Here is a 7,992-nt window from a genome sequence, read left to right on the forward strand (position 1 = left end):
TCGTTGGTCTAGGGGTATGATTATTGCTTTGGGTGCGAGAGGTCCCGGGTTCAAATCCAAGACGAGTCCATAGTGTGGTTTGGACCTTAAGTGCTGTTTTCTCTTTAGGGTCCCGAACGATCAGGAAGTTTTTGGTAAATCGGGCAGAAGCCCAAGAAAAACCAGGTCGGTTAGCTCAGTTGGTTAGAGAGTGGAGCTAATAATGCCAAGGTCGTGGGTTTGATCCCTGTATGGGTCATCTTCTTTTGTTCTCCTGGAGCTCAGCTCTGCTCTTCAGGCAAATTGACAGGGGGTCTCATGGAAATACCTCTGTCTGAACAGTGGGAGGTTGTGGCCAAAATAACTCATTTGGTAGAGCTTTAGACTGAAAATCTAAAGGTCTCTGGTTAGATCCTGGGTTTCGGCAGATGACACTCGTCTTTTCCTACCTTTGGATCACTCAGGTCGTGTAGCCAACTTCTCCCCTCCCACACTCCCCACACTGGTTTAAAGTCTAAGGGACATCTGACTGTTTCAGCTGTCCTCCAAAGATCCCTCTACGTATTAGGTTCAGCCCCATTTTTAAATCCATTCAGAGGCCAACTTTCATTCGTTTGCCTTTGACACTGTCTCGAGGGCTTTGATTACTTCCATGTTAGTTCATGTTCCTTCTTTTGTTGTTACTGTAATTGTTCTTTATTCTCAGCTAGAGTCTTGCTAGGACAGGCTTGTTGGTCTTGGGGTGTGATTCTCGCTTTTGGTGCGAGAGGTCCCGGGTTCAAATACCGGACGAGCCCATAGTGAGGTTTGGACCTTAAGTGCTGTTTTCTCTTTAGGGTCCCGAACGATCAGCAAGTTTTTGGTAAATCGGGCAGAAGCCCAAGACAATCCAGGCCGGTTAGTTAGTGGAGCTAATAATGCCAAGGTCGTGGGTTTGATCCCTGTATGGGTCATCTTCTTTTGTTCTCCTGGAGCTCAGCTCTGCTCTTCAGGCAAATTGACAGGTGGTCTCACGGAAATACCGCTGTCTGAACAGTGTGAGGTTGTGGCCAAAAGATCTCATTTGGTAGAGCTTCAGACTGAAAATCTAAAGGTCTCTGGTTAGATCCCGAGTTTCGGCAGATGACACTCATCTCTTCCTATTGTTCGAGGGGGCCAGTAACCAAAATTCACTGTAAGTAATTTTGTCTTTGCGGCCATGTGAGAAAGGTCTGCTCCTGTCAAGGTTCTGTGGTGAGGTCCCGGGTTCAAATACCGGACGAGCCCATAGTGAGGTTTGGACCTTAAGTGCTGTTTTCTCTTTAGGGTCCCGAACGATCAGCAAGTTTTTGGTAAATCGGGCAGAAGCCCAAGACAATCCAGGCCGGTTAGCTCAGTTGGTTAGAGCATGGTGCTAATAGCACCAAGATCGCGGGTTAGATCCCCGTAAGGGCCATCTTCTTTTGTTCACTGGGAGCTCAGCTCTGCTCTTCAGGCAAATTGACAGGTGGTCTCACGGAAATACCGCTGTCTGAACAGTGTGAGGTTGTGGCCAAAAGAGCTCATTTGGTAGAGCTTTAGACTGAAAATCAAAAGGTCTCTGGTTAGATCCTGGGTTTCGGCAGATGTCACTTTTCCTGTTGTTCGAGGGGGCCAATAACCAAAACTCACTATAAGTGATTTAGTCTTTGAGGCCATGTGAGCAAAGACTGCTCCTGTCAAGGTTCTGTGGTGTAATGGTTAGCACTCTGAAGCCAGTGATCCTCATTCAATTCTTGGTGGGACCTGTTTTGCCACCAATTTGCACCGGACCCTTTCTGAAATACATTTTGACAGCAGTGAGCCCCAAAAGCTCACGTAGTTAACGTCGCTTCAATTCACAGTCTGTTTCTTTAGACAAGTGAGCATAACAGGGTAGGACTCAACTTGGAGAATGAGGGCGTCAATCCCACTTCCTCTTGCATGCTAAGCGAGCGCTCTACCATTTCAGCAAATTCCCCTGGCTGTGGTGAGGTGAAGTCCATCACTCCAAACGACTCCTTTGCAGAGCGACCACTTTTATAAGAGGCTTTAAGAAAAGAGGCCATCTCACCTCTGTGCTTGCACCTGTGCACTGGCCGTAATTAAGTTGAAGAATTAACCTAGAGATTGGGCTTTTGTTTTAAAGGCCCTTCTTGGTCAAGTTACCCCAGTACATATGTTTGTGGATTCCTGTATTACGTAGGATACCTTTGGATCACTCAGGTCGTGCAGCCAACTTCTCCCCTCCCACACTGCCCACACTGGTTTAAAGTCTAAGGGACATCTGACTGTTTCAGCTGTCCTCCCAAGATCCCTCTACATATTAGGTTCAGCCCCATTTTTAAATCCATTCAGAGGCCAACTTTCAATAATCTCGAGGTGTTTGATTACTTCCAGGTTAGTTCATGTTCCTTCGTTTGTTGTTGCTGTAATTGTTCTTTATTCTCAGCTAGACTCTTGCCAGGATAGGCTTGTTGGTCTAGGGGTATGAGTCTAGCTTAGGGTGAGAGAGGTCCCGGGTTCAAATCTTGGACGAGCCCATAGTGAGGTTTGGACCTTAAGCACTGTTTTCTCTTTAGGGTCCTGAACGATCAGTAAGTTTTTGGTAAATCGGGCAGAAGCCCAAGCAAAACCAGGCTGGTTAGTTCAGTTGGTTAGTGCATGGTGCTAATAACGCCAAGGTTGTGGGTTCGATCCCCGTAAGGGCTATCTTCTTTTGTTCTCTGGGAGCTCAGCTCTGCTCTTCAGGCAAATTGACAGGTGGTCTCACGCAAATATCGCTGACTGAACAGTGTGAGGTTGTGGCCAAAAGAGCTCATTTGGTAGAGCTTTAGACTGAAAATCTAAAGGTCTCTGGTTAGATCCTGGGTTTCGGCAGATGACACTCGTCTTTTCCTACCTTTGGATCACTCAGGTCATGCAGCCAACTTCTCCCCTCCCACACTGCCCACACTGGTTTAAAGTCTAAGGGACATCTGACTGTTTCAGCTGTCCTCCCAAGATCCCTCTACATATTAGTTGCAGCCCCATTTTTAAATCCTTTCAGAGGCCAACTTTCATTCGTTTGCCTTTGACACTGTCTCGAGGTGTTTGATTACTTCCATGTTAGTTCATGTTAAATTACATTTCATGCTGTTTTTTTTTCAATCTTACATATTTAACCCTTTAAACCCCACAACAAAATCCTCATTTTTAAATGAATACTTATAATGTTTCCACACTACAGAGTGAAGCAGTGCTGAAGTTAATGAGATAATTCTGTGATTAATTCTGTGATGATTGAGCATTAGTGATGAACAGCTGCTGTTAACAAGCAGAATCACTGAAGAAAAGAGAAACACAAGAACTACGACTGACTTCAGCCATTTTGGCAGTCTTAGATGAAATCAACTGATATAAAAGACATTCAATCCCTCAAGATCTGATTAAACAACTCCTAAAACAGCATCACTAGCTTCACATTACTAACCAGACTGGTACTATATCTGTCAGATGTGTACAGAAGTGCTTATTGAAAATTAACAGAGGTTTAGATGTTGTTGTTTTCGGACACTACCATGATGGAGATCAGTGTTTGCTTTAGTTGGGATCTTGAACCTTGATTTTTTAATGTTATCTTTAATTGGGTGTTTTAACTGTTGTGTTTTTCAACACATTTGTTGTGGAAAAAAAGACGCGGAAGCACAGTATATAATGCTGTTGGTTGTGATTTGCAAATGAAGTTGCCTTTTTAAAAATACAGGTTCATTGATTTTGTTCAGAGTCTCGTTTTGTAGCAGAGCGATATTATTGTTATATATTCGATTAAAAGAACAAGCGGGATATTATGAAAGATCACACACATCACTCAAAAAAAAAAAAGTTTCATGCTATGGAACACACATGTGAAGAATCAGCGTATGAATCTTAACAAAGGTGACAATCAAAAAATGTATAAACAGATCGACGCTGAACATCACAAAACATGCTACTAAAACGCAACACAAAAAAAATAAAAATAAAAGCACCTAGTAAGAATTAAAATAAGTGAACAATTCAGCAGCATCATTTATTCATGCCGCAATGCATGCTGGGAGTTGTGTTGAGTTTTGTCCTGTGCTGGTACCCAGCATGCATTGCAGCATGATGCTTTTGATTGTCACCAGTGTTGAGATTCATACGCTGATTCTTGATGTCTCTGTGTGTCTAAGACAGGCTGTAGTGTTAAAGCCTTTGAACATAAGAAGTTTTTAAAATCTATCATAATATCAATCTGTCATCTCAGCTTGTAGTGTCATATAGCTATCTTAAATAACATGAAACAAGTGAAAACCTACGTTATAGTTTTCATGATCATTCACTGAATAAAATCAGTGAAACAAGCCACAAAAAGATTATTACACCATCATCAATAATTAACAAGAACCATTTAAGCACAGCTGTTCTATGCTTTCATTGCTATAATAAATGTGCTTAACAAATACAGTTCAACAACCAGACAAGCTAGCATTAGAAAGTGAAGGCTCAAGAGAACAACTAAAGCAAACACTGATCGCCATGATGGTGAGGTCAAACAAAACGTTTTCAATAAACCATCTAAACCTCTGTTAATTCTGAAAGAATTTTTGTAGCTATATGACAGAAATAAAGTCAAAGTGTAATGCTGTTTGTGGAGTTGTTTGATCGTGTTCTGCTGTCTTATTTCAGTTGATATCATCTAAGACTGTGACTGAAGTCAGTTGTAGTTCTTGTGTTTCTCTTTTCTTCAGTGATTCTGCTTGTTAACAGCAGCTGTTCATCATTGACTGAATTCACTCATTAGTGTTCATTCTCTCTGTCAGGTGGACTGTATTAGTAAACGCATGTAGGGAATAGTGAATGAGGGTGTAGGGTGTGATTTGAAACACAGCCTCTGAGTGTCGAATCTGACCGCTGTTACTACAAGGACTGCAGAAGGCTACTTTCTCGACAATAACAAATATTACCCAGAATACTTTTTTTTTTTACAGGATTGTAATGTTGTATTGAAAAAACAGGATGTTACTGTCAGAATATGGCCGTTTTTTAACAGCAATTTTTTACAGAGTAGTGTAGTGTAGTGTAGTGTTCTGAAGTGTAGTCTTCTGTAGTGCAGTGTTCTGTAGTGTAGTCTTCTGTAGTGTAGTGTTCTGTAGTGTAGTCTTCTGTAGTGTAGCGTTCTGTAGTGTAGCGTTCTGTAGTGTAGACTTCTGTAGTGTAGTGTTCTGTAGTGTAGTCTTCTGTAGTGTAGTGTGCTGTAGTGTAGTGTTCTGTATTATAGAATCAAAGATGAAAGTCATGAGTTCATTTCTCAGGGAACATACATGCACATGTACTGCATACCTTGGATGCATTCTCAGTTGCTTTGGATAAAATCCAAATATAAATGTCTAGTAAGCAGAAATGACAAAAACATTGTGAGAAAGCATGGGATGTCTGTCGTACATCTGCATTATTGATGTGTTGTAGTGCATTGTGAGACTGGAGCACATGTGCTCATGCTGACGGAAGCAAGTATGAACACCAAGCTGCTCTAGAGTTTCCTTATTCCTCAAAAATGAAACTTAAGTGTGGTGCTATGCAACAGCAAACCGATTCTTCCCTTTTTAGTAAACACCAGCATGACAACTGTGGAAATGTGCAAAACTGTGGTTTATAACTGAAAGCCTGACCTGTTGAGGGTTAGCAAACTTAAGCATTTATAAGTAAGACCCCTGCTCCCACGTCTCAGAGCAGATGAACTGCACCTGACAAAGAGACTGGAACATGAGCATTTTCAAAGTTATCCTTTTAGTCAGTGAGTATACATCCATACATTGATCTCTATTAATATATAAACGGCAAAAAAACACATCTCTTCCATCTATATTTGACCCTCTAACACTCTCTATTCTAAATCTATTTGATCTATTTGTTGTCTTTTTTTTAATAAAAAAAACTACCCATTAAGACTTGCACTCTATTTGTTTTCTTTAAAAAAACTTTAACAATAGCTTTGTCTATTCTTTCTATTTGTTTTCTTTTTATTTATTATAGGCCGATACTTAACCAAAAAAACTATTTGTTTTCTAACTGCTTGTTTTCTTTAAAAAAAGGCATCTAACAGCTTTCTCTGTTCTTTTTCTATTCCCTTTGTTGTTTTTTTATTTATTATATAATTAACAAAAAAACAGCAACAACAACATTGCTACGTGTACTGTGTTAAGCTAACTGAGACTTGTCTTAGCACTTGCATATTATTGCTCTTTTGTTGATTTTAAATTGCTTCTATTGTCCTCATATGCAAGTCGCTCTGGATAAAAGCGTCTGCTAAATGTAATATATATATTGTGTATATGTACATATAGTGCTGTCAAATGATTAATTGTGATTAATCAAAATAAATAAGTTTTTGTTTACATAATATATGTTTGTATACAGTGTATATTTATTATGTATATATAAATACAAACACATGCATATATACATTTAATTAAAACATGTTTATGATTATATATTAAATACATTTATATATAATATAAAATATAATAATTTTATATATATAAATGTATAAACGTAAATATTTGCAAAATATATACTGTATGTGTGTATTTATATACATAATAAATATACACAGTACACATGCATATATAATGTAAACAAAAACTTGTTTTGGATGTGATTAATCGTTTTTACAGCACTTATAGTGTGTGTGTGGTTTCTTAGTTATAACAACTGATTTAGAGAACTTGTGCATTGGTGTACTTCTGCATGTTGTCTTTCTTAGGCATCAGCACACAGTGTCACGCAGACACAGTGAATATGAGCATCCAGCTGGAGCAGAATGTTACTCTGCCCTGCTTCCTGAACTCCAGTTCTGAGATGGCATGGTATCGACTGAGCTCTGAGAAGATTACTTTACTCATATCTGTAGCAAGAGGAAACCTTAAAAAAAAAGATTTAGTTACTTACTATAATGAGAATGGAAGTCACTTTGGGCTGGAAGCAGACAGGAGGCTTGACTCAGTCAGCCTGGTGATCGCTGGGGTCAGAGAGTCAGATCTGGGGCTGTACTACTGCGCTCTTGGTGTCAGTGCAAAGACGATGCGCTTTGGGACTGCTGTCAGACTCACATTTGCAGGTTAGTGCTCTTCAGATCGGCCAACACATCATGATTTTATATTATATTAATTATGTTATAATTCAAAACGGCAGAACCACAGAGAGCTGTGGCGTCAGAGCAGGAAGCTGTAAAGGTGCTCTGTGTTTTAGTGGATCACTTCTCCAGAACAAACCTCTTCATCAGCATGGTTCAGATATAGTGCATAACATCACAGCAATCTGTAAGAATAGTGCCGTCATATTAAGACTTCCAGCTAAATGGGAAATACTTAGCCATTCTACTTCATAATAAATTGCCATATTTATAAAAAATAAAAAGTACTGTCAGAATATAGTGCTAAATTGTGAATGCTTTAGTCAAGTCAAGTCAAGTCTGCTTTATTGTCAATTCTTCCACATGTACAGCACATATAAACAGATAATTGAAATTGCGTTACTCTCAGACCCTTTGGGTGCATACAGATAACATAAATACAGATTAAATACAAAATACAAAATACAACTATACAAATAAGGTAAAATGTAAACACAGCAATCTGTAAGAATAGTGCCGTCATATTAAGACTTCCAGCTAAATGGGAAATACTTAGCCATTCTACTTCATAATAAATTGCCATATTTATAAAAAGTACTGTCAGAATATAGTGCTAAATTGTGAATGCTTTAGTCAAGTCAAGTCAAGTCAAGCCTGCTTTATTGTCAATTCTTCCACATGTACAGCACATATAAACAGAGAATTGAAATTGCGTTACTCTCAGACCCTTTGGGTGCATACAGATAACATAAATACAGATTAAATACAAAATACAAAATACAACTATACAAATAAGGTAAAATGTAAAAATATATATATAAAGCACAAGGCATATGGCAGATAGAGTGCAAACCAGTAAAGTAAACAACAGTGCAGATATA

This window comes from Sinocyclocheilus grahami, unplaced genomic scaffold (assembly GCF_001515645.1).
Source record: "Sinocyclocheilus grahami isolate Dianchi unplaced genomic scaffold, SAMN03320097.WGS_v1.1 scaffold1191.1, whole genome shotgun sequence".
In the NCBI taxonomy this organism is placed as follows: Eukaryota; Metazoa; Chordata; class Actinopteri; order Cypriniformes; family Cyprinidae; genus Sinocyclocheilus; species Sinocyclocheilus grahami.